The following is a 26,580-nucleotide window of genomic DNA, read 5'->3' as shown; positions in this document are numbered from 1 at the left end:
AATCCCAACGATGTGTAAATAAATGTAGCTCCGAAGGACCCAGAGTCTTATTCAGCCCCAAGCCCTAGGGCTACCACTGGGGCTGAGGCAGGACCCAGGGTAAACCTGAAAGTCAATGTCTTGAGCCACCGGTAAGCAGGCTCCAAGTTCAAGGTCAAGGTTTTCAATATCCTCCTTTTCAGATGAGTTGCTTGCACTCAAATCAATCCTCATCATGATTTTTAAGGACTCAGTGAATGACAGATCCACCTAATGTGAACAGAGAAGTAAATAAGAGATCTTCAGGAAGTCTCACTTTTGCATTTTAAAAGGCTCCTGGCAGTTTTGCTGTATCTCCCCCTCACAGAAAGTAAATCCTAACTTAGGGCACAGATGTCAGTTCTTTTAAAGACCTACAGTTTCAGTTGAACTTGGGGATCATTTTAGTAGTGCTGAGTAGCTGAGAGTACTAAAAAATTACAATCCTATAGTATTCCAAATGTTAACAAAATAATTACAATTTTTAGTCATTGTAATTTAAAAATGTTTTGATAATTTTTTATTTGACCTTGAGGCCTAGCATTCAAATTTTAATGGTGATATTCAGCTGCAGTATTTGCTTCAAATGAAAACTGACTTTAACACTTGGTACTTAGCCAAAATGCGTATTAGGTGTATTTCTAAAATTATACAGAAAACTTGCAGCACAACGAAGCCAAATGAAGTACAAAGGAAATTGAACTGAGGGTCATGTGAAGGATGCAGTTTTTCTGAATTCCCAGTAAATAATCTTCAGCCCATGAGGGGAAAAAAAAAAAAGAAAAAGACCTAGAGTTTGTTCCAGATCAATCCTGAGCGGTCAGGATTTTTCTGAAGCGCACGGTTATGCTGTTTATTATGTGTCTGACTATCTGTCATCTTTGTTTACATTTTAATTATTTTCACATTTGTGTACAAATCTTATATCAAGTATCTGTTACAACCAAAAATAAAAAGAGGAGAAACGAGAGTTTGTCAAGTGAAAATGTAGGCCCACTGACATCAAACAGCCACCCTGATATTGAGAAGACAAAGCCAGAGAGTGAAAGCAGGTGGCCACTCAGGCCCTTGAATTATCTTCTTTCATAAATAAAAGCTCAAATGAGGGGCTCTCTTTACTGAGTCAGCTAAAAGGATTCAAAATTACAAAGAGCCAAAACTCAGTTCTGAAACACTCTTCCTGTTTATAGTGAATAAACTCCCAAAATGCAGAGGAATTAGATTTTAATGAAAGTCTCTACCAGTGTGTTTTATTGCTCAATCGCATTTTGGCTAAACTCTCTTAACCCTTCTTAGAACTTAGAACTTCAGACACAGTGATCACCTGATGGGGACCAAATTACTGTTTTTGAGGTACAGTCAGCTTGGCTCTCCATCTTACAATCATGTCTTGGCTTAGTTCCACGTTGTGGATGGCTTTCACAGTTGCTTTTCCATGCTTAGGCCAGTGGTTCTCCAAGTGTGGTCCCCAGAACTTCAGCATCAGCGTCACCTGGGAACTTGTTAAAAATGAAAATTCTTGAACCCCCACTGGAGACCTACTGAATTAGAAACCCTAGGGGCGGGACAATCTTCATCTGAACAAGGCTTCCAGGTGATTCTGACACATGCTAAAGTTTGCACACCAACGCTTTAGGCCACAGGAGACCCACTGTGTGTGTTACTCGAGTGTCCCCTACACTTCAGCAGGGTGGTGGTCCTAAGGATGTCTCAAACACATTGCTTCCTCACCCACCCATGTCCATCACCCTTCACGCAAATGGCAGAAACTCAGACTTTCTCCTTCCTAGGTCTCTCTGAACGTCTCAGAATTGGGCTCTCACAGGCCGCCCAGCTCTGCTTCAGCTCCTGCTCCCACATCTCTCTAGGATGACGGAGGCTCCACGGTCCACTGCCACCCTGCACTGACTTTGTGCTACTCGGATACCAAGCATGATGGTCCTCCGCTCTTAGTTCCACACGTGGGCCACCACCAAACTCCACCCTAAGATACTCTGTGAGACACTGCTAACCCCCTCCCTCCTACAATCACACCCCTGCCCCTCTCTCCATCTCTCGGGGAGCCTTGCTGCTGTCTCTGGGCTGTAGGACACATCTATCCAGGCCTCCTTCATCAGAGGGGGAGCCCAGCTGGCTTCTGTTGGCTGAGAGCTATAAGCCTGGTCCCAGAAGCAAAGAGGGCCAGCTTGGTGCGGGGGGAGGAGGGTGAAGAGTTAAGAAGACTTTTTATTTTTTTTAAAGCAGGATTTACAAAGGCTGGTAATTCCTATGAGAGAGAGAATGAGATCCAAGATTTCTCCAGCACTACACAAGACAGGGAAATGAAAGGAACATCCTGTCCTGGGAATTGACTGAAGCAGAGTCTTTAGGGTGGACAGAAGGCGGCGTGGAGGGTGTAGGCGTGTGTTCATAAGAGAGACAGAGAGAAAAAAAACAAAAACAGAGAGAGACAGCAGTCCAGCTGAGTTCCCCACATCATCAGCAGGCAGGTAAGTTACCCAACGGTCTCCTGTGTCTGACAGTAACTTACACAAGAGCATAAAAGCATCTGAAATGTAAAGTATTAAGGACCATCTCATCACTGGGAGATGTTACAAAGACACCGTGAAAAACTTTAAATTGTGGACAAAACCAAAAACTAAGTAAGTCATTCTCAAAGTGACTGTGCTCTGGCACTTCGGGTGGGGCTGTCCTGCAGTCTGGGGATCAGTGAGAACCTCTCCCAGCCTCTGCAATACCAGAGGTGGCTCCCAGTGGTAAAAGCTCCTCACCCCATAATTTCAAACGTCCTCAAGAGGGAAACAGCATTCCACCGAAAATGGAACTCCTGAAATAATCCGAGAGCTAAGAGGAGAAGGACGAGGAGGAGCTGTGGGCTAAACTGAAAATAATAATAAGAAAAAGCAGCAGATATTAAAAACTAGAGATTTTAAATAAAAGGGGATGTCCTACATTTCTCTGTCTAGGTAAGGGTGGATGGAAAGCAAAGATCAGCAAACTTTCTTTAAGAAGCCAGGGAGGAACTATTTCGAGCTCCTTCCGTCATTCCTGCCACACAAAGCACAAAAGCAGCCGCTGAAGTAATTGAATGGGTGGAGCCATGTGCCAATAAACTTTATTTACAGAAACAGGTGACCGGTCAGATCTAGCCTGCAGCCTGTGGTTTGCCAACTCCTGGGTATCACGTCTAAGTATGTGCATAACGCAGAACTGGGCAGCACTGGAAAGTGTGTGGCATCCGTTCTTTTCAAAAAACAAGGTGATCAGGGGGCGGGTATAGCTCAAGTGATAGAGTGCATGCTTAGCATGCATGCGGTCCTGGTTCAGTCCCCAGTGCCTCCTCCAAATGTAAATAAATAAATAAACCTAATTACAAAAACAAACAAAAAATGATGATCATCAGAATAATAATATTCCTTCTTCAGTCCTGTGTCTGGGTGGTACCTTCCTCACCCATCTCATTGGAGAGGACATCGTCCCCCCTCCCATCAGGCCCCCGTCTGTGTACGCCTGAGAAAGGGCTATTACAACACGGATTATCATCCTGCTTCTTCAAAATAAGCAGATGAAATGAAACGTACTGTGTAGAGCTGGCATCTGCTCATCACACGTGCTTATACTTGACACCAGGGCCAGAGCTCAGTTTCAGGGAAGGCCCAGGCAAAGAACATGCAAACAGACAAACCAGGCACCGCCTCCCCCACAGGGTTCCTGCCTCCAGATGAGATGGAGATCCAGTCCCAAAGTCGGGAGTGTGACTTGGCCGGCCCCCGCCGCAACGCCAGCTGGGGTTACGTCACCTGCCCAAGTTCAACATCTGGAAATCCGCAGAACGACCGGGGTGGATGGATGGGAGCAGTGCTCAGGGAGCCTTCTTCCAAGTTCACGGAGACTGCAAACAAGACACTGGGCAGATGGCAAAGGCCTAAAAGAAGAGTTATGGTTTGGCTCCTCAACCTCCACACTTCACCCCACATCAGCCATCTCTCCAGAGCGAAGCTCCCGGGAGCCCATGGATTTGGCCACTCTGAAAGCACAAGAGAGAAAATTCCAGAGCCGCGGAGGAAAAACTTTGACAAGCCTCAGAAATGGTCAGGATTCATTTGCTTTGTAACACGAGGACGCACGATCTGAGAATCCCGATGTACAGCCCCCCTTCCTCGTGTGGATTTCCTTAACAGCCAGGGGAGTAGTTGAGTGTCCATAAGAAAAGCATAAATCTACTGCCTGTGTCCACATGTTTGGCTCAGATGGTTTTCATCAGACTTGAAAGAGAAGCTGTCCTTTTCCTTCTCAAATCCAACAGTGAAGCATCCCAAAGGACATGAAAAGCTCTCAGGATAAATCAACCGCAAATGGGAAACGCTTCCTAGCAGGACCAATTACGGAGGGATGGAGGTGGGAGAAACAGCTCTTGCTATGTGTCCCGAGCGCAATCAATAAAAGCCTCCCAGGTCAGCCGAGGACCCTCCGCCGCCTCCTCCTCGTCTCACGTCCAACTTGATGACTTCCAGAACTAGGATATAACAAGTCTCTGCGGCGGGAGGGGATACCAACCAGAACAATACGAGCCTCTGAAGGACAGGTGTCTGCGCAGTTGGACCTGGACCACAGGAAAGAGAAATCCTCTCTTCTGTTGCCACCAGTGCAGATGGATGGGATCTGAGGATCATTTCCTCAGCAGGCAGAAATCCAGGGAAGAGGAACTGGGAAAGGTCACGTCCAAACAAATCTATCATCCAAACTCAGTCCTGGAATGTGCTGGCGGACAGACACCGCCCACAAGAGGAGGGGAAAGCAAGCCCTGACTCGAAATAGCCAGCTCCTCTGAGAAGCCTTCCCGCGAGTGGCTCCGAGAAAGCCCGACGTGGTCAGCTGGTCAGACGGGTCCGAGAAGGCAGGAAGGCACGAGGAAAGGTGCACCCCAGAGAGATGGGGAATGTTCTGTGTGATTCTTCCAGCAATGAGCGACTCCCTCCACCAGTAAAACTAAAACTAACGTGAACTTAGCACCTGATACAAAACACATGGGAGAGCCTCGGTTTTAGGTCTCCTTACCCTTCAGCTCAGTAAAAGAGGATCTCGTTCCATCTAAGACACTTTTACAGTGCGCTTCGCACAAGGCTGGGAATTTTTAGCAAAGTTAGCTGGAATTGACAGTAATATTACAGTATTGATTATCTTATTAACAGCATCAGTAATCATATTCACGGCTGTTGCTGAAGCATGTGTTCCTCCCAAAGATGAAAACTAAGTCACCATCAAGCAAACCCACTGAGTTAGTTAACAAACCACTTTCTTCGATCACAGCCATTCAAGATGTTCCCTCAAAACCCATACACTAGTGTGTAAAAATGAGAGGTGTGTGCCCCTACCCTCCCTCCCGTTTCTAATCCAGGAATCAGGCGCGTGGGTGATCAATTACTGATGTTAGAAACCAATGCAACTAAAATGCACTACTTTGCCTGCTCCCAGGTTGCTGTTCTCGGTACCCAGACTGTTCTCTCCTCCATCCCATGTTGGGATGATGGGACTGACATTGCCTCTTCTGGGTTTAGACTCTCAGCATCCCTTCCCTTTTCTTCATATTGCTTTCCTTTCAAGGTCCCCGTGAGTGCATTTTACTGCTGGGGAAGGGAATTTGGTCTTTTAAGCTCTGAGTGACTTGGGGAGAATACTGGCCTCTCTTGTTTTGTTTCTGGCCGTGACCCAACAGGATGCTTTCTTCACATTGTCTCTTCCGCGTTTGGCTCCACCAACCAACCGGCCTTCTGATGCCACCCAAGGGATTTCTCTACAAGACAGATGGTAGGTGTCATCCTCCCATCCCCAAAGACTCTTCAGTGGGTTTTGATTTTCTGCTAGTACAATTCAAACTCCTTCATGCTACCTTTAAAAAGGGCTCCACCACAGGACCCCCACTGAACTCTCCCTTTTCCCGTCCACATAGTCCCTCACAAACCCCACCTGCCACCGCATGGGACCAGTCCTCCTCTCCCCTCAAGCCCAGCATCCTCCTGCTTCACCAGTGCCCTCGTGCTGCTCCCCTAGTCCTGCACGCTTTCCCTGCCTCCTCCTACCCCAAATTCTTGCTCATCTTCTATTCACCCTGCAGGATCCGAACCTCAAGGGCTGTGTATCCCACAAAGTGATCTTTAGTCCCTGGACAAAAGTGGTTCCCTGCTCAGTGCTTTCACCCCACTCTGCTTACATTTTGACACAGATTAAGGCTTAAGTTATAATGATTGATCATTGCATCAGTCTTCTCCAGCAAATTATGAACTCAACGCAGTGATCATCCCCAGCATCCCCAGCAGCAACTCTGCTGCTCCACCCACCGTAAACAATCACTGGATACAGAGCCACATCAGAAATGAGTAAATTCAATTAAAACACTGGGAAAGCGTGGGGAGTCCAAATGCACCCTCTGTTCCACCTTGGAATCTCGTCAGACCCCTGCAAACAGCTGCTTGGAGCAGAGTGAGGACTTTCACAGCTATTGGGGATTTGTAAACAAACGTTCTATCTGAAATCTAGGCCCCCAAACCAAGGAGTACTAACCTTCTGTTGGTTTGTGAGCCCTAGAATTTTCCATAAAGCCAAGATACACTTCAGGATTTATTTCATACATGTTTCACCACCATCCATCACTAATTAGACAGTTAAATTCTACAAACAGACATAATAGCCTAAGAGGGCTTCATGGCTAGAACTGCAAGGATCTTCTGATGCTTCTGAACTTGGCGGACGATTTGAGGAACCTGGTAGCAGCCTCTAAAGTGAATCAAATTAACATTTAACAGAACGCAAGCAAAGACCCTGATCTGGAGCTGAATTGCCACAGATCACAGAAATGAAACGCACGGTCTGTAACAGGGATTCTGCTGCCACGTGCAAGAAGAAACCTCTTGCCACCAAGGAGGCAGAGAAGAGGCGAGGACATCCCAGAACACCTGCAGGTCAGCACACCTACGGTCCCCACGGATGCTGCAGACACTCCCAGCCACATTCTACCTACGGAGTCAGGGAGGTGGAGGACGTGTTCACGGTGGTTTTCAGAAGGGTGACCTGGGATGACAGTCTCACTGAAAAGGAGACACGCTAGAACCCACACCTGAAGGGGTGGCGGGGACCCCCCATGGCTCCCAGGGAAAGAGAGCTCCAGGCAGAGGGGGAGGTCAGGACGAGGGCTTTGAGGCTGGAGTTTGCCTGGTACGTCTGAGCCACAGCCAAGGGGAGGAGGTAAGAGGGGAACAGCAGAGGGGAGGGGGCAGCTCCTACTGGGGCCCCAGAAACCACTGTAAACACTTTGGTTTTGATGGGGGTGGGGGTGGGGGCGGCAGCGTGCACGGGAAAGCACGGGAAGGTTTTGAGCAGAGTGACACTGTCTGATCTAAAAGGTGCCCTCTGGCTATTGTTTTGAGACAGATTGTGGGAGAGCAAGACAGGAGCAGAGGGGCCATGCCGGAAAAGGCTCTCCAGCATCCACGCAGGGACCACACAGCTGCGGTCTGGAGTTACGGTTTAGGCACCGGCCACCAGCATGGATTTAAGAACATCCAGGGATGTCCACCTCCCCCGGCCCAGCGGCTGCGGACAGAAGCCCAGCAGCGGCCCCAGCGAGGGAGAGCACGTGACTCCAGATGAAAGAAGAGGTCTCTGCGGCTTTTCAGGTCATCTCCACAGCAGATGTGAGCGGCCAGTCAAGCAAGAGTCCAGCTTTAAGCCCAGGGAGTGAGAGAGGTCACCCGAAATGAAAAGGAGACTGAGACCCACCTTCTCGTGGGAGCTCCCCAGAAAACGCGGAGAAAACACACACCGCCAGAGAAGAAAGGCAGCTGGCCAGCACTGAGGACTCCGCACAGGACTCGGTCTCAAAGGGCAGCCCTTCGCAGCCAGCTGCGTGGCGAGGCCTCTGAGAACTGTCCCTTCTTTACCTGCCGCTGAACAAAAGAAAGGGGGATCAAGGTTACACACGCAGGTGGCTTTGAAGCCCAGCTGTGTCCCTGGCCTCCCAGCTCCTCCACTGAGTTGAGTCACGGCTGAAGGTACAAGCATACCGCTCTCTGCACCCTCCCTCGGTCTTCCCCAGACACGGCCGGCCGGGCCCAGAGCACAGACCAGCGCCCCACGGCATCCTGGCCAGGAGCCACCCCTCAGCCCCCCACTCTGGAACCAGCTCAGCCCCAACCATGTCTGAGGCCTCCAGCAAGTCACTAAACACCTCTGGCCTCCTCCGTCCTCCTCTGCACGATGAGGATTAAGTGAGATCGTTCATGAATGCACCCAGTACCTGGATGGCACTCAACAATGGGGAATTATTCTTGGAATCATTACTGTTAATTCTGTTACCTGTCCATGAATGCGTAAGAAATCTATGTATTGGAAGCAAAGTAAAATGATGAAAAGGTTCACCAGGACCAAGAAGTAAGTGATGCATCATTAAACAACGGAGGAATAAAAATGGGGGGGGGATGCTTTATTTTATTTTGTCTGATTAAATTTTTTTATTAAAGTATGGTTGATTTCCAATATCATATCAGTTTCAGAGGTACAACATAGTGATTCAATATTTTTATAGATTATACTCCATTTAAAGTTATAAAATATTGGCTGCATGCCCTGTGCTGTACAAAATACCCTTGTATCTTATTTATTTTATACATAGTAGTTTGGACCTTTTAATCCCTAACCCTATCTTACCCCGCCCCCAGAGCTCTCCCCACTCACTTGCTCTCTATATCTGTGAGTCTGTTTCTGTTTCGTTCTATTCATTCCTTTTATTCTTCAAATTCCATATATCAGTGATAGCACACAGAACTTGCCTTTCTCTAACTGATTTCGCTAAACATAGTATCCTATAGGTCAGACGGGCCATTTGAAGCATGTATTCAAAGAAAAGAAGACCCACCTTGAGCTAAGTGCCACCTTCCCGAAGACCTTGACCCTTTGTGAACAGATAAACCTCCTCAGTGCTTCTAAGGGAACTGTGAAGACAATTACATACGTTCCATATGACAACACTTGAAAACACTCTCTCAGGACACTAATTCAGCAATAAAATGCATTAGACGTATTTAAGGTTCACACCCTTGGACCTGGTAAATCTGCATCTAAAATTTTTAAAGATATAAGAAGAGATGCAAAGGTTTATATATAAGGAAGTTCATAAGCCCCACAATTAAGAAAACCAAAAACTGGAAAACTAAATATTGAGCCAGAGGAAATGAGTTAAACTGTTACATCCTTATAAGGAACTACTATGCAATTTTCAAAAGGGGCGACTTTAGGAGAAATATCTATCAGGAGAGGCTGAGCTACCTGAGAACATGGTAAAAGGATTAGACTGGGCCACAAGCATTCTCCTGCCTTTGTCACGTAATAATATATCATGGTACAGAAAACAGGATTTGAAAGGAAAAACAAAACTCCTTTAAGCCAGCAAGCATGGTTCAGGATGCTGACATCAGCCACAGTGCCCAAGGACAGACCCAGGGGCCAGAGCCTCCCACTTTCCTGACACCCCCTCTGGATGCCAGTGAACATGGGCTCCCAAAATCTTCAGGAATTGAGTGTGAAAAACTATTTTGGAGAGGCTTATTAAGGGACATTTGTGAAAGATGTTTCCAGCATCCTGTATGCAAGTCAACTTAAAGACCCTGAAGACAAATGAATTCAATATAGGTTCTCAGTAAAGTATGCAAGATTGTCCAAAATGAGGCACCAATTTAGAACTGAAAGGACTGCCTGACTTGCTGTTTTGTTCTTGTTACCATTATTTGGTGGAGGTGCTTTCGACCAAGTTTATACTTCTCAAATCTTTGCTTGACAAAGTAGAATTGCCTTCAGAACTCAAACTTCTAAGTAGTTAGTTAAATGGTGTCCCTGAAAATTCATGTCCACCTGGTTATGTCCATGTAACTCCAGAATGTGGTCTTATTTAGAAATAGGGTCTTTGCAGATGTAATGAAGATAAGATGAGGTCACAGTGGATGAGAATGAGCCCCAAATCCAGTGACTGGTGGCACTGAAAGAAGAGAAGGTCTTGTAATAACCTATAATGATAAAGAATATGAAAAAGAAAATATATATATAAAGCTGAATCAAAATGCTGTACACCAGAAACTAACACAACATTGTAAATCGATACGTCAATTTAAAAACAGGAGAGGAGAAGACATAAAGAGAAGAAGGTCATGTGAAGACAGAGGCAGAGATTCGCTGACGCAGCTAGAAGCCAAGCAATGCTAGAGACTGCCAGGAGCCACTAGACGCTAAGAAGGGGACCCTTCCCTGGAGCCTTCAGAAGAACCATGGCCCTACCAACACCTAGATTTTGGGCTTCTGGCTTCCAGAAATGAAAAGGAATGAAATTCTGTTGTAAGCCACTAAGTTGGTGGTGATTTACTGTAACAGCCCTAGAACACTGGTACAGTGTACAAGCACCAGCCCCACAGACAAGAGAACGTAAACACACAAAGGATTGCTGTGGACTGAATGCCTGTGTTCCACCCACCCCCTACCCCAAACTCATGTGTTGAAGCCCTAGTCTCCAGTGTGATGGTATTGGGAGGGGGACTTTGGGGAGGTGATCAGGTCATAAGGGTGGAGCCCTCATGAGTGGGATTAGTGGCCGTACAAGAAGAGATATAAGAAAGAGAATTTCTCTTTCATATGAGGATACAGCAGAAGATGTCCCTCTACAAACCAGGAAGAAGACTCTCTCCAGAAACCAAATCCACCAGTGCCTTAACCTTGGACTTCCCAGCCGTGTTGTTGAAGCCACCCAGGCTACAATGTTTTTGTTACAGCTGCCCGAGCTGACTAAGACAGGATGACCAGAAGGAAAGTATGCTAAAGACGCATGTTACTTTACAGCTTCATTTTAGACTGGGTGTAGGGGTGGGAGATAGTTGCAAAGAAATGCTGAAAGATGAAAATAATGCTAAGACATTATTAGCAGTTGTCTTGTTTCTCAAAGCAGTGGTCCCTACACATCTGTGTGTATAAGCGTTACCGGGCAAGAGCATTAGAATACAGACCCCTATGCATGCCGCCACCCTAGTCTCTGATGCAACAGAGGGTGTATTTTTAACAAGTACCCTCATGTTCTAACAAAGCTGGCTTCCTGGTCACACTTAGAAAGATTCCACTGGCGATTCAACATGAATATCTCTAAAGTCCTCTTTAGAGATGCCCATCTACCTACTTCTCCAGCCTAGGCTCTCAAGTCCCTCTCCAGCAACCCCAAAGCACATGGCCCCTTCCTGCCTGAGCTCACACCATCCGTGACTGCTGCCGGGGATGTCCTGCACCTCCACCTGCACCCACCTTTGCCTGGCTGCTCCTGGACTCATCAGCACAGGCCTGGCTGCCTCAAGGAAATCTCCCTGACTGCACACTGATCACTCACTCATTCATTCACCATCTCTCCAGAGCCTACTAAGAACCAATGTTCTTGGTACCAAGAAAAATGACCCCCACAGAACTGATACTCTTATAGGTAAAGACACAAGAAACACACACGTAGTGGCTAGGAGCTGGACTCTGGAGCCAGACTGCCTCTCCTGGAATCCCGAGACAAGCTCAATCCCCAACCTCACCCCAACGGGGCTGTTGCCAGGATCCAGCGAGTCAATACTTGTAAGAGTGCGGGAAGAGATCGTTACTACTAAATAAACAAGATCATTTCAGATTCTGACACGTACTATATAATGAACAGGGTACCGTGATACAGTAACTGGTTCTCTATCATGGGGAGGACATCATGGGGTAGGGGAGGGTTATTTAGGGTAAACCTTGAAGGAGCTGTGTCATAAGGCTTGGCCAGTCTTGGGGATCCAACATTTTAGTTCTCAGACTACAAAATCTCAGTGATCAGAGAGCTGTTCTCCAGCATGTCTGCACGCAGTGTGCCTCCTGGCAAGGACTGAGCTATTTTCATCATAAAGATTTGAGTGAGACAGTCCTTTAAGCATTTCTGAGAGCAGTGGGGCTGACGGACGGAGGCCCAGAAAGAGAGGAAGGACAAGATGGTTACTCCTGGTGGCTGTGACCACTGTGATCAGCCTCAGGTACCTCTGATGCCATCCTTTGAAAATCCAGAGAAGTTATGAGAGACGCTATTGGTGATAAGAGTTCCACAGGCCCAGAGAGCAGCAAGGATGGCAATGTTAATTATCAATGCCAATGCGACAGCATGGAACCCACATGCTGGGGAGGCCTGCTGACATTGGAACTCTAAGTCTGTAACCCTGGGCTATGTCTCCGATTACCATGTTAGGTACTCCAGGGTCGGGGATGCATCTGTCTCTGAATGCACACGAACTAGAGCGAGGGCACACGCTAAATGTAATGCTGGATGAATAGAGGAACAAACCTACAAATGGTCTTGGGTCATAAAGCATCAAAACAGACATGGTAGGGAGAGGGTATAGCTCAGTAGAAGAGTGAATTAAAAAAAAAAAAAGAAACCTAATTACCACCACCACCACTCCTGAAAAAAAAGGCGTGAAAAAAATTAAAATTAAATTTAAAATGTTTTAAAAACATACAACATGGTATATATCTGAAACTAATATAATACTGTAAATCAACTGTATTGAAATTAAAACATGCATGCACATGCACACAACGCACGCACGCACACACACAGTGATGGTTAGATTGCCTGGAAATGGTAATTGCTGGACCTTACATGCCATATTTTTGGTCACCTTGTAGAATCCTAGATATCAAGGTGGGTGATGTATGATGAAATAGGCCCTAAAGCCACGATAGACTTGTCCACGGTCCCACATCTACCAGCCATGACAAGCACTATCCATAATGACAGCAGCCCGCTCCACCTGCAAGTTTGGACCCAGAAAAACTATACCCTGCAGCTCCTTCTTGCCCAACTCCGAATTTCTTATGTTCCTATGTCCCAGTGAATCTAAACGAACTGCCTGATCATTTACTGATTAAAAAAGTTCTGATGCCTTCAGCACTGACACTTCAGAGGAGACAGCTCCCTCCAGAAGATTCTAGTGCCCTCTAGAAAGGCCTCGAGAGGACACACCACCTCCACTTCCACTCCTGGTGAGTCACAGTTAGGAGGGGAATGCAGTGACCGCCCCACATAGGGATGGGGGTGCTTGGACTTAAAAGATGAAAATCTGAAGTCTGTAAGATAAAGCTTCCAACCTTTGCTTTAAGATGCTTTACAACCTGGAAGTAACCTGCCCTCCCCACCTGGTTCCTGTGGCCGCTCCTCCCACCGTGGTCACAGCAGCCTCCTTGAATCCCCATCCCCATGAACAAACTGAGACCTTTGCACTTTTGCTCGGGACCTCAACCCAGAAACTGCTTTCCCTCCATGTGCATGGTGGCTTCCTAAGACTTTTACTCACCTATCAAAATCCCAATCAGGCATCGTCGTCACTCCCTAAAGATTCCCTTGAATACTTCAAAGAGAACCACCCATGCTCCACCACCATGGTCCAGACTCTGGACCATCCATCAGTATGGATGGCTCTCTGTCCTATGACAGGGTGAGCTCCTCAAGGACACAAACTGAGTCTCACTTTTTACCACATCATCATCGCCAACAGAGTCACTTAATAGACGCTGATTGGAGGCTATCCCACTGTGAGATCTGTGGACAGCAACCATCCTGAAAATGTGAGCATTAAGCCAGAGGGGGCTCCCTCATCTTCTGCTCGTTAGACACTTTCAAAGCAACCAAGGTGTCTCCATTACAGAAATTAGTACTTTGTGATTAATATCTATGTAGAAATTCACTCAATGCCCATCTTCCCCACAAAATCAATAGCTCTTTAGAGCCAGGGGATGTGTCTGGTATTTACCGCCGTATCTCTGGGTCCCAGCCCTACATCTGGCCCTTGGCAATAGGAGCAATCAGATGGTGATAAACAAATCCCTTACCAGTGAGATGAGTTGACACCTTAGAAAGTTACACGCAAACTTCGCAAAGATTATGCTGAGTGAAAGAAGCCAGTCATAAAAGGCCACAAATTTTTTATTCCATTTATATGAAATGTCCAGAATAGGCAAATCTATAGAGGCAGAAAGTAGATTAGTGACTGTCTAGGGTAGAGTGAGGGCAACATCTGGAGGGAAAGGGGTAGTGACTGCTGGGTACAGGGTTTCTTCTGGGGGTGATAAATATCTTCTATAATTGATTGTGGTGATAACTGCACAACCCTGAAAATATACTAAAAAAATCACTGGCTTGTACACTTGAAATGGTGAACCACATGGTATGTGAATTGTATCTTAATAAAGCTGTTCTCCAAGAAAAAGTTGTGTAAGTTCTGCTGTCAAGGATATTCAAAAACTAAGTCTGCTCAAAGGTAAATGGTATCCTTAGCAGAAACCATGGAAATCTTCAGAAAACAGATAAATTTTTAATAGATACAGATTTGATCTTATTTTGTATCTTATAACCAGAACTTAAAAGAATGCTTGAAAGCATCTGCTTTGAGTTTCTTATTAATAAAGTATTGGAAACTGGGACAGAGAAATTTAGTGATTTAAGATCTCATATCCAGTTGGTAGCAGCTTAAGGTCCAAACTCAATCACGGCAACGTTATTCACAACAGTCAGAAGATGGAAGCAACCCAGGCATCCATGGACGGACAACTGGTTAATGAAAATGGGACATATATACAAAAGAGAGTATTATTCAGCCTTAAAAAGGAAGGGAACCCTCTAAGATGAACCTCGAGACATTATGTTAAGTGAAAGAAGCCAGTCACTAAAGGACAAATACTATAGGATTCCACTTATATGAGGGACCTAGACTCTATTAAATCCATAGAAACAGAAAACAGACTGGTGGTTGCCAGGGACTGGGGGAGGGGAGAATGGGGAATTGTTGTTTAATGGGTACAGTTTCAGTTTTGCAACATATAAATAATTCTACAAATGGATTACACAGCAATGTGAATGTACTCACTACTGAACGGTACACTTAGAAATGGTTAAAATGATGAATTTTGTGTCCTGTGTATTTTATCACAATTTACTATAAATGTTTTTAATTTTTTCATTGAAGTACAGTTGATTTACAATGTTGTTAGTTTCAGGTGTACAGCAATATAATAATTTTTTTTTAAAGAGATCCAAGCTCAAGCCTCCTAACTCCTACCCTAGCCACAATCTCCTGCATGGCCCTCCCAGACCCAGATAAAAAGGAGACACACTCAGACTTCACTCATAGAGAAATCAGTCAGTCCCTCCAAGAGACTGCTTCTAGGGAATTCCAAGAATTTTAACAAATCTCAGCAGCCCTGATCAGTATACAGATCAATAAAGTAGAAGCCACGCCACATGTCGGAGTGTTCCTGGAACAAAGCCCTGCCAGAAGGAAAGTGGGAGGCTGCAAAGGTAGCCGGCAATGGGCTCACAGCAGGACAGACAGCTTTCTCCAGGACAGAGCGTCTCAGACCGAACTGGGTCCAGAAGCAGCCAGGGATCTTCAGAAAATGCAGATTCTGGTTCACCTGGGTGAGGCCTGAGATCCTGCATTTCTAACAGGCTCCCAGATGACACAGGTGCGATGCTGGTCCCAGGGACCACTCTTGACTGCTTTGGGCAGCCAGGGTCGAGATGAAACTCCACACCACATTCCTCTCCCCAGATGAGCAGCTACCTTCACGGGCTGGGAACTCCACGGAATCATTCAGTTTGCAATGGAACTAAGCACACCATCACAAGTCGACATATCTCAGCTCATTTTAGCTGGCGTTAGAAAACATACATATTCAGATTTTATGCTTTATGAAAACGGAAGTTTGATTTATATTAAAACTGGGTCAGTGGATTGACTGCTTGATTGGGGGATTTGGGGGGAGGAAAAAACAACTGTGGTCCCATTCTTTAAAGGGAGCACTAAATAGGACTTAAAACTCAGCAGTCGGTAGAATCTGGTCTAATAATCTGATTCAGACACTTGTTCAGATCCCTTGAGAAACCATCTTGGCAAAAGCCACAACACAGAGAGCCCACACATCCTGCTTTACAAAGAGTCATAGACGACGTGTTTTTTGCACCTTGATTTTCATGAAGTTTTGGTTTTCATGCCAGTCCCTAGTGAAAATTAGCTAGGAAGAAAAGTCGTCTGCAAAGTTAAGAGAGGTTTGTAATGGCTTGAGCCTGCGGTCAACGGGACAGATACTCTACAGGAAAAGACAAGCACTGAGAGAAGCAAAAATGACAGGTTATATCTTTAGGATTAGAGGTCACGAATTAAAATTAAAAGTAATCATATGGGAGAAAAAAATAAACAATCCAATCCAAAAATGGGCAGAAGACCTAAACAAGCAATTCTCCAAGGAAGACATACAAATGATCAAAAAGCACATGAAAAAATGCTCAATATCACTAATTATCAGAGAAATGCAAATCAAAACTACAATGGGGTATCACCTCACACCAGTCAGAATGGCCGTCATTCAAAAATCCACAAATGACAAATGCTGGAGAGGCTGTGGAGAAAGGGGAACCCTCCTACACTGCTGGTGGGAATGCAGTTTGGTGCAGCCACTATGGAAAACAGTGTGGAGATTCCTCAAAAGACTAGGAATAGACTTACCGTATGACCCAGGAATCCCACTCCTGGGCTTGTATCCAGAAGGAAATCTACTTCAGGATGACACCTGCACCCCAATGTTCATAGCAGCACTATTTACAATAGCCAAAACATGGAAACAGCCTAAATGTCCATCAACAGGTGACTGGATAAAGAAGAGGTGGTATATTTATACAATGGAATACTACTCAGCCATAAAAACCGACAACATAATGCCATTTGCAGCAACATGGATGCTCCTGGAGAATGTCATTCTAAGTGAAGTAAGCCAGAAAGAGAAAGAAAAATACCATATGAGATCGCTCATATGTGGAATCTAAAAAACAAAAACAAACAAACAAACAAAAACAAAGCGTAAATAAAGGACAGAAATAGACTCACAGACAGAGAATACAGACTTGTGGTTACCAGGGGGGTGGAGGGTGGGAAGGGAAAGACTGGGATTTCAAAATTGTAGAATAGACTACACTGTATAGCACGGGAAATATACACAAAATGTTATGATAACTCAGAGAAAAAAATGTGACAATGAGTGTGTATATGTCCATGAATAACTGAAAAATTGTGCTGAACACTGGAATTTGACACAACATTGTAAAATGATTATAAATCAATAAAAAATGTTAAAAAAAAAAAGTAATCATATGGGGGCAGTTACTTTTAAAAAGAGAAAGCAAATAATTGGATCTTTGCAAGCAAAAACTAATCCAAAATACTCTATAGAAACTGAGTGCGACTACAGAGAACTTTGCACCAAATGAGCTTCTCACTTTCACAGCAATTGCTAATACCTGTTCCCGTATCTGTGACAACTGATTAGCCCTCATTTTATTGCTATTGCAATTAGCAACTCCCCCATAGGAGACGGTGGTTTACCTGTTACTCATAATATCCATTAAGTGATTCTCTCAAGGTTCAAAGCTCACAAACTTTACCAGTGTTTCCTTGCTGCCAAGCCAACTTAATTAAAAACAAAACAAAACAAAACAAAACAAAACAAAACAAAACACAACCTTCACCTTAAAGGACAGGCATCAACAATTCAAATGAAAACCTCAAGATGTTAAAGGAGAACGAATACAGTGCTTAGTACTAACCACAGTGCAACAAAATAAGAATTTTCATATTCTGCCCTGGTGGTGTCACTGGTAAAATCTTTTTAGTGTAAAGTAAATAGGCAACATATAAACTTTTTACAATGTTTAGACTCTTTGATCTAATGCTTCCTCTTCTGAGGATCTATTCTAAAGACATGATCCAAAATTTGGAAGTTTTGGAAATAAAGACATCCTCTGCAGTATTTAGTCACGATAGAATAAGAATGTGAAATGAGCCCTGGGGGTCTGCACCCTGTCATTGTAGCGAAGCGGGAACTACATTTCCCAGAATCCCCTCTCCCGGGCGGTACTGGTTTAGGATTGGCCACGAGGGGAGCCGGCCCAGGATTTGGAAGCACAAGTGGAGAAGCGGGTGGGGGTCAGGGTCGTGAGTCCATTCGGTGCCGCATGGGGGCCACAGCCCCTTTAGCTCCTGAGCCAGACTCGTGTGCAGCTCCAAAGGCAGAGGCAGAGCGGTTCTCTGCAAGTCACCCCGAGTCATGGAGGCAGGAGGCGGGAGGAGAGACTCGGGCTTCAGTGTGCCCTGGCTCTCCCAGCACCAACCTGCGGCTGTTCGGCCCGACATGTGCAGCCAGAGGCAGAGACAAGAGCCTTCCACAGACTTCTCCCGGCTCCCACAAGGGCCTGGGCTCAACTTCCCATGAGAAATCCCTCTTCCTCACCTCCCACTGTGGTGCTTCACCTTACGCGTCTCCATGACTAGCTAAGATGCCTAGACAATTGGTAAAACTATTTCTGGGTGAGTCCGTGAGGTGTCTATAGATGAGATTAGCTTTCACTAAAGTGGTTGGGTGTCATCCAATTCACTGAGGGACCGAAGAGAACAGAAAAGTGGGGGGAGCATGAATTCTCTCTCTCTGGGCGGGGACATTCATCTTCTTCTGCCCCAGGACATTGGCAGTCCTGGTTCTCAGGCTTTCGGATTCAGACTGAGCCACACGACTGGCTTTCCTGGTCTCTGGTGTGCAGGTAGCGGGCAGATCATGGGACTTCTCAGCAATCACAACTGCAGGAACCAATTCCCATAATAAACCTGAATGTTTCTCTCCCACTCTTTCTTTCTTTCTTCTTTCTTTCTCTTTCCTCCTCTCTCTCTTCCCCCCATATGGATGGGTAGATAGGTAGATAGATGGATAGATGGATAAAGATATTCTATTGGTTTGTTCTGTTTCTCAGGAGAACCCTGACTAATACACTCACCAAACCCTAACTGAGACATAATCAATACATGTAAATAAGATTCAAGTAAATCCCAGTACACCACTCCATGGAATGTTAAACATTTGTTAAAACAGATGTTTACAAAGTACTTAAGGACATTTGTAACACAACCATTTTTCCCATGAAATGGGGGGAAATGTCAAGCTAGAATTTAAATTTATCTTTTATTCATTCTATATAAAATAAACACAAGACAAAGAGGGGGAAAAGACGACATCAAATTACAACAGTTTGATCTAGGAGTTAGTATTTGTTTCTTCCAGTATTTTCTAATTTTTAAATTTTCTATATGTTTTCTGTATCTTTTTAAGAATTAAAATTGTTTAAAATTAGAACTATAGTCTTTTCAACAAATGGTGCTGGAACAACTGGACATCCACATGTAAAAAGAAGAATCTAGACACAGACTTTAGGCCCTTTATAAAAATAGACTCAACATGGATCATAGACCTGCATGTAAAATGTAAAAACAGAAAACTAACAAACAAAACTATAAAAGATAACGTAGAAGAAAACCTAGATGACCTGGGATGTGGCAAGGACTTTTTAGATATAACATCAGAAGCATGATCCATGAAAGATATAATTGATAAGCTGGACTTCATTAAAATTTACAACTTCTGCTCTGCAAAGACAATCTGAAGGGAATGAGAAGACAAGTCACAAGCTAGAAGACACCTGATAAAGGACTGTTATCTAAAATACACAAAGAACTCTTAAAACTCAATGACAAGAACACAAACAACCCAGTTAAAAAATTCATCAAAGACCTTCATAGACACCTCACCAAAGAAGACACGCAGATGGTAAATAAGCAGAGAAAGGCAAACTAAAACAATGAGATACCACTACCTATCTGAATGGCCAAAATCCAGAACACTGACAACACCAGATGCTGACGAAGATGTGGAGCAACAGGAATGCTCATGTGTTGCTACAGGGAATGCAAAATGGTACAACCACTTTAGAAGACATTTTGGTGGTTTCTTACAAAACTAAATGTATTCTTACCATACAACCCAGCAACCACACTCCTTTGTATTTACCCAAAGGAGTTGAAAACTTAACATTCGCACAAAAGCCTGTACTCAGATATCAATAACAGTTTCATACATAACTGCCAAAGCTAAGAAGCAACCAAGATATCCTATCCAAGTAGGTGAATCGATAAATAAACTGTGGTACCTTAGACAATGGAATATTACTCAATGCTATAAAGAAATGAGCTATCAAGCCACAAAATGACATAGAGGAACCTCAAATGCACATCACTAAATCAAAGAAGCCAATCTGAGAAGGCTACATTCCATACGGTTCCAACTAGATGACATTCTGGAAAAAGAGACATTATGGAGAAAGTAAAAGAATCGTTGGTGGCCAGGAGTTTGCGGGAGGGAGCTGGATAATCAGGTGGAGCACAGAGGATTTTTAGGGCAGCGAAACTATACTGTATGATAATTACAATGGTAAATACATGTCATTATAAATTTGTCAAAACCCATAAAATATACAAGACCAAGAGTGAACCCCAATGTAAACTATGGGCTTTAGAGGATAATGATGTGTCAGTGCAGGGTCACCAACTCCAACAAATATTACCACTCTGGTTGTGAATGTTGATGAAGGGGGAGGGTATGCATGTGTGGAGGCAAGGGGTAGATGGGAAATCTCTACACCTTCTGCTCAATATCATGGTAAACCTAAAACTGCTGTAAAAAAATAGTCTATTAAATTGTTTTAATTCTTTAAAAATTATTATAAATAGTAAAAATTAAACTCTGAATTCTTTATTTTTCCTCCTTCACTCTCAGCTTAGGTTTTCAATACATCACAAAGACTTTTTGCTAATTTAAGAAAGCCTCTGTTTTTTTGTGTACATCCAACAGAATTGCAAATTCAATATTATTTCACTTCACTGCTGAAAAACCATTCAGTTTTTTTCCAGGAGAAAAGCCAAACTTCTCAGCAGGATCTGGCCATTGATCTTGCCAGCTTAGCTCCTCTTGTGACCCCGCGATAGGAATAATAGTAAAAATCACAACGTAATGACAATAATGATCATGACCCCCAGAGGTGACCAAGTCCTTTGATTGCTCTGTACTTTGCACGTGGTTCTCTTGACTTAAAAATGCTCTCCTTCTCGTCCATATTCACCTGAAGAAAAACCACTCACCAATTAAGACTTAACTTGAACTTCATTCATCTGACGACCTCCCTGACTCTTCGAAGGCATCAACCTCACCTCCCCACGACAGACTCAACATGCGTTCAGTGGCTCCGACCAGACTGTATTGAAAGAGTCTCTCTCCCGCTGGAGGGCTTGTTAAAATTCACATTGTAGGCCCAACCCTCAGAGTGCCCAATTCAGTAGGTCTGGGATAGGACCCAGGAATGTGCATCCTAACAGTTTCCCAGCTGGTGTTGATGTTGGTGGTCTGGGAACAACAGTGTGAGAACGGCTGAGCTGGGACGGAGACCTTTGGGGGTGCAAGCTATGTTTTATTCATTCTTGCATCTCAAAGGCCCAAGAACGGTGCCTGGCACTTAACAGGTGTTCAGGATTGCTTAGATATATTTTTATTTATTTTACTTTTTAAATAAAGAAAGTCCTTTCCCCCACATGTGGCTAACCTCCCTAGAATGCAGTGAAACATGATGTGCAGAGTTACCTGGAATCTGACAACTATTTTCTTGTTTATACCTCTGTGAAATCTGGAAACCTTCATAAACATGGGGTGAAAATGTCAAAAATCCAAGATCCCCTGCCACACACACACGCACACGCACGAGCACGCGCGCGCACACACACTTTGTGAAAAGCTCTCCACATTTTACATAATCATTGTCATTTCTCTGTTGCTCCAGGCAACAAGAAATAAAGCCAGAAACAGGAGGAGATGGACAGAGAATACTTGGCTGCTCTTTTGCTCCCAACTTCTCAGTGGTAAAGCCTACATCATTTTATTTTCCCAAATGCCCTTCAGGGTTGTTTTGTTTTGTTTTGTTGGTTTGTTTGTTTGTTTTAATGGGGGAGTAATTAGGTTTATTATCATTTAGAGGAGGTACTGGGGATTGAACCTGGGGCCTCGTGCATGCTAAGCATGCTCTCTACCACTTGAGCTGTACCCTCCCCACTTTGCCCTTCAGCGTGGTTACTGCCACCCCTCCTCTCCCACCTGCACAATGACAAGGAGGACTGGCAGTACTAAACCCAGGAGCAGGACCCGGGGAATCTGACCTTCAGGTTTAGACATGACCTTCCTGGTAACAGTGACCGTCACCTTCCCAGACACAGCCTCAAGCCAGGTTGTGAGAGAGTTAGAGGAATTCAGATCAGAGAAGAAGCAGACTGGGAAGATGTCCCAACATGCACGTTCTGGGAGGGGCGGGGACTGGGAGGAGGATCCTCCAGGGAAACAACGGAGGCAAATACACGGTGGTGTTACAACACACAGCATGTCCCAGCAAAGGCAAGGGCCCTAACTGCCAAACATAACGCCCGTGGGATGGAGACAGAAGTGGGAGAGAATTCGGGGCCTTGAACACCACATCACCGAGATTGGTCTGTAATGCGCAGGCAGTAACTCCTGTCAAAAGGGAGCAACAGTGATCAGCCCAACATGCTGGGAAGGGACACTGGTGGCAGAATGGACGATAAGGAGGCGCTGGGGGAGACGTGCTCTGTTTTACTGATACTCAGAGAAATGCCAGGTGAACCCGCAAAGGAAACATGAAACAAACCAAAATTCATGTGGGCATCTCGATCCAACAGTGAAGTAAAGGCCTTCTATGTTCTCCTTCCATTCTCTCTCTCACCTCATTTCAAAAACGACTTCAGGCAGGTAAATAAGTAATTGAAGCAATAAGTACCAGCGAAATTGGAAGCCAGACCTCTTCAGAGCAAGGGAGTCAGGCAAGGGTTCGGAGATTTGATCCTGACCTTTAAAAGGTACGAAAGACTTCACCGGGATGAACGGTGCCATTTATAGCTACTGGTACCACGAGGGGCTTTGCAGAAGAGTTCAGTTTACCACCGTGCTCTTCAAAAGCCACAATCTTCCAAAATGCACTTTAATCCCAAATTAACAGCATTCCGGTGATTAGACTGGGCAAACCGGGTAGAAAGAGAAAGAAAACACACACATCGGTTATGTCATTTGTGAATACAACCTCTGCAAACAGATCAAGTACTTCAGTATCTGTTTCAACTGCAATTATGTTGTACAATCCACACTTTTAGTCCAAGGTGGCGGCAATACCCACCAAACCTGGGAAACGCAAGCCTTTCTTTAAGAACAATTTCTTTAAACATATGAAGAAGAGGCAGCAAATTTGAAAAATGGGATCAATCTCCTGATGGCTGAGAAGAGAGGTTTTAATTATGCTTTGAGATGAAGGTGATAATTGACTTATATGCTGATCTATCATAACTCCAAGCTCATACACAGAAACAATTATCAAAAAGACTGTCAGGTAACACGGTATTTCACGTGAATTTACTGTGTAACTGAAGCTTAATATTTCTGAAGGTTCAAATTTTTTTTTAATTTCTTAAAGTCTGTTTTGAAAGGGAACGTAACACACTGTTAAATATATTGCGGAACTTCGATATCCAGCCAAGATGAAGTAACAGGAGCCAGATTTATACACCCAACTGAAACAATTTTTAGAAACGGACAAAATACACGAAACAATGGTTCTCAGACACTGAACAGCAGAAACACAGGACAGTGACCTCTAACAGACTGGATACAAAGGAGGTGAGCCCTACGATGGCCAGCAGAGGGAACCCAAAAGGAGCCCTGAGGTCTCCCAGGGAGGAGGAGGGGAGCTGAAACAGATTACATGCTGCCCTGCCATTTGAAACGAACATGGCAAAGAATTCACTGAATGCAGAACCATTCATTTCCTGATGACAAATGGTGACCTGTTTTTCTGTTATGCTCTAATACTGTGAAGACCACAGTTGGGAGCTGGAAAGATTTCTTCTCAACACTGCTAAAGTCTTTCAATTCAGGCGTGTGCTTATAATGACTTTGGATTTCCTCTCTTCCTAACAGGTGGTTACCACCCCTAACATCAGCCCTCAGATGATGTACTTCCATCGTGGTTACAGTGTCTCCATTCTTCCGATTCCCAAACTCCACAGCATCCGGGGGAGACGGCAGGGTAGGCTTGTTTCAGATCCGCAGCGACTCTCCAGAATGAAGCCAAGAGCACTGGTGCCAGGGCTGTTGAGGCATCTGTGTTAACAGCTTGACCTCTCAGAATGTCTGAGTTCTTCTGGGGAGTAGAGTTTGTCGGGCACACAGTAGGCATGAGATGAACAACTACTAAATTCATTAATTCATCAGTTGGGGAATGAATAACATATATGGTTAAAATCTCAGGCAGCATGTATCTACCTCTTTTTCTAAATTCATAATCTATTCACGTTTGGATCAACCTAAACAGACCAGTAAGACGATCTTTGGGACTGAGCAGATGAACTCTTCACTTCCTCACTGAGAGCGAGCCCCAAGGTTCACACCAAGAACTTTTGGGCCCCACTACCTGTACTGAAGCTATTTTTAGAGGAACAATGGAATCTATGTTCCACAGCAGCAATTTCAGACTTCAAACAGTCTTAATGTCTAAAACCAATACCCAACTTCATTCAAGTTAGCCTTTGAAAGGCTCTTAGTCCTAGAGTTTAAAGCAACACGGTAACACAACAAGGTTTGAAAAGGCTTGTTTTATGGACCTAGGAATATAAAGTTACTCTGAAGATATGTGCCTCTAAGCCACAAAATGCCTTTCCAAGTAATACAAACAAAATTGTAATTAATTTATGGAAAATGATCGATCTGACTATCATATAAAAAGGACCAGTAGGAAGGGGAAAAAAAAAAGCCCTGAGTCACACATTTCTGCTACCTGTAGCATTATAATGACTTTTTTTTTTAATTCTTACTTTTTATTGAAGTGTAGTCAACTTACAACATTAATTTCAGGTGTATAGCAAAGCAATTCAGTGATACATATACATACATATCTTTTTCAGATTCTTTTCCATTACAGCTCATTACAAGAAACTAAATAGTTTCCTGTGCTATATAGTAGGTCTTTGTTGTGTATCTATTTTATGTATAGTAATTGTATCTATTAATCCCAAACTCCTAATCTATCTCTCCCTCCACCATCACCCTGTTCCCCCTTGGTACCCAGAATTTATTTTCTATGTATAATGATGTTATTACAAAGCATAATAATAACTTTCATTCACATCACAATTTACAGATTACAGGACAGAACTGACCAACAACTCCCATTCACCTTTCAGGAAGCAATTTTAAAACTGGCCTGTTGTTTCTCAGCCCACCTTTGGCTCATAAACTCCTACCCTGCCGTCAAGATCCTTCTCACATGCCACCTCCAGTGAAGCCTTCCTTCATATCCATAAAGAAACTTGTCTACTCTGCCCTCTGTCGTCCCACATAACTTGATTCCCATCCCTACCTCAGCCCCTACTCCCCTAGTGGGCTGTATCCATTCATTTATCAGCCTGTGATGTATCCAGCACTGTCTCTGGCAGATAGCCGCCACGTGATAAATGACTCTTGTCCCAAAAGATAAATGCATTTCTTTTAAACACAGAGACATCATCACTTGTAGCTATCTCTAAAATATTTACTTTTTTCTCACCTCAACAGCAACCTGTCTTCTTTAAAGAAAATCTGGAAAACATATCAAAGTATAGAGAAAACATTCCTTCACTGTTGAAACTGTAAGCCTGCTAGTCCAGTTTTAGTGAACAGACAAGATCATATTATATATACAGTTATTTATCTAACATATTTGATGCAATGTGTCCTAAAAATGTTCCCATGTCATTTTTTAAATATTCAAATTACGTTATATGGATATGCCATCATGTAACCATTTCTTGGTTTGGGGACAGTTAGATTGCTTCCAATAGCTTGGAATGGACCTTATGTGGATAGATCTTTGTCCAGATCTCAGGCTGCTTTGTTAATAAATGATCAGCCTTTTGAAAGTGAATACGCAGGTGCTTATGAGTCGATCAGTTTCCCTCACCAGCTACCCTTTACTAACTCCTTTAACACCAGACAACCAAAGGGTCCAAGAAATGACCATGTTACCAAACGACGCATACATGAGTTGACACTCTAAGTTGTGTTTCTCAAACAGGGCACTGCAGGAATGAACAGATCTGTGCACAGACCTACCTTCAGCTTATGCATGGAGCTATAAATGCTTTCTCTCCTTTCTTCCAGACATCCTGGTCTCTCTCCCAAGCCCTCTTCTGTATCCAACTCCTTACTCCTGATTAGCCATTCAGAAGCCCTCTGAAAGTCAACTCAGGGCTTTGTCACCCTGGCACTGTTGGCACTTGAAGCTAGCTACTTCTCTGTCATGAGGGGTTCAGTGCACTGCTGGGATGTTTAGCAGCATCCCTTGCCCCTACTCACTGGATGCTGGTAGCAACCCCTGTAGCTGTGACAACCAAGAATAACCCCAGTTGTTGCCAGATGTCTCCTGGAGGGCAACTTTATCCCCAGTTGAGAACTACTGATCTAAATTAATCATTTAGTTATTTGATAATAAAGGCAGGTAAACTGTCAAGC

The 26,580-nt window shown here is 44.2% G+C and overlaps 1 protein-coding gene across 1 annotated transcript in view; it reads right to left on the bottom strand.

Annotated features, from left to right (window-relative positions):
- TIAM1 (TIAM Rac1 associated GEF 1) overlaps window positions 1–9,005 on the bottom strand; it is a 244,681-nt gene extending 235,676 nt beyond the window's left edge. The window contains exons 1-2 of the mRNA XM_074360728.1: window positions 8,930–9,005; window positions 7,795–7,961 (exon numbers count right to left, since the gene is read on the bottom strand). The gene's annotated coding sequence lies outside the window, so the exon portion shown is untranslated. The remainder of the gene's footprint in view (window positions 1–7,794; window positions 7,962–8,929) is intronic.
- Between the last annotated feature and the right edge of the window lie 17,575 nt (window positions 9,006–26,580).

The sequence above is a fragment of the Camelus bactrianus genome, chromosome 1, assembly GCF_048773025.1.
Source record: "Camelus bactrianus isolate YW-2024 breed Bactrian camel chromosome 1, ASM4877302v1, whole genome shotgun sequence".
NCBI classification, from domain to species: Eukaryota; Metazoa; Chordata; class Mammalia; order Artiodactyla; family Camelidae; genus Camelus; species Camelus bactrianus.
The sequence above is the reverse complement of the archived record's forward strand: the minus strand, read 5'-3'. Positions and strand labels throughout refer to the sequence as shown.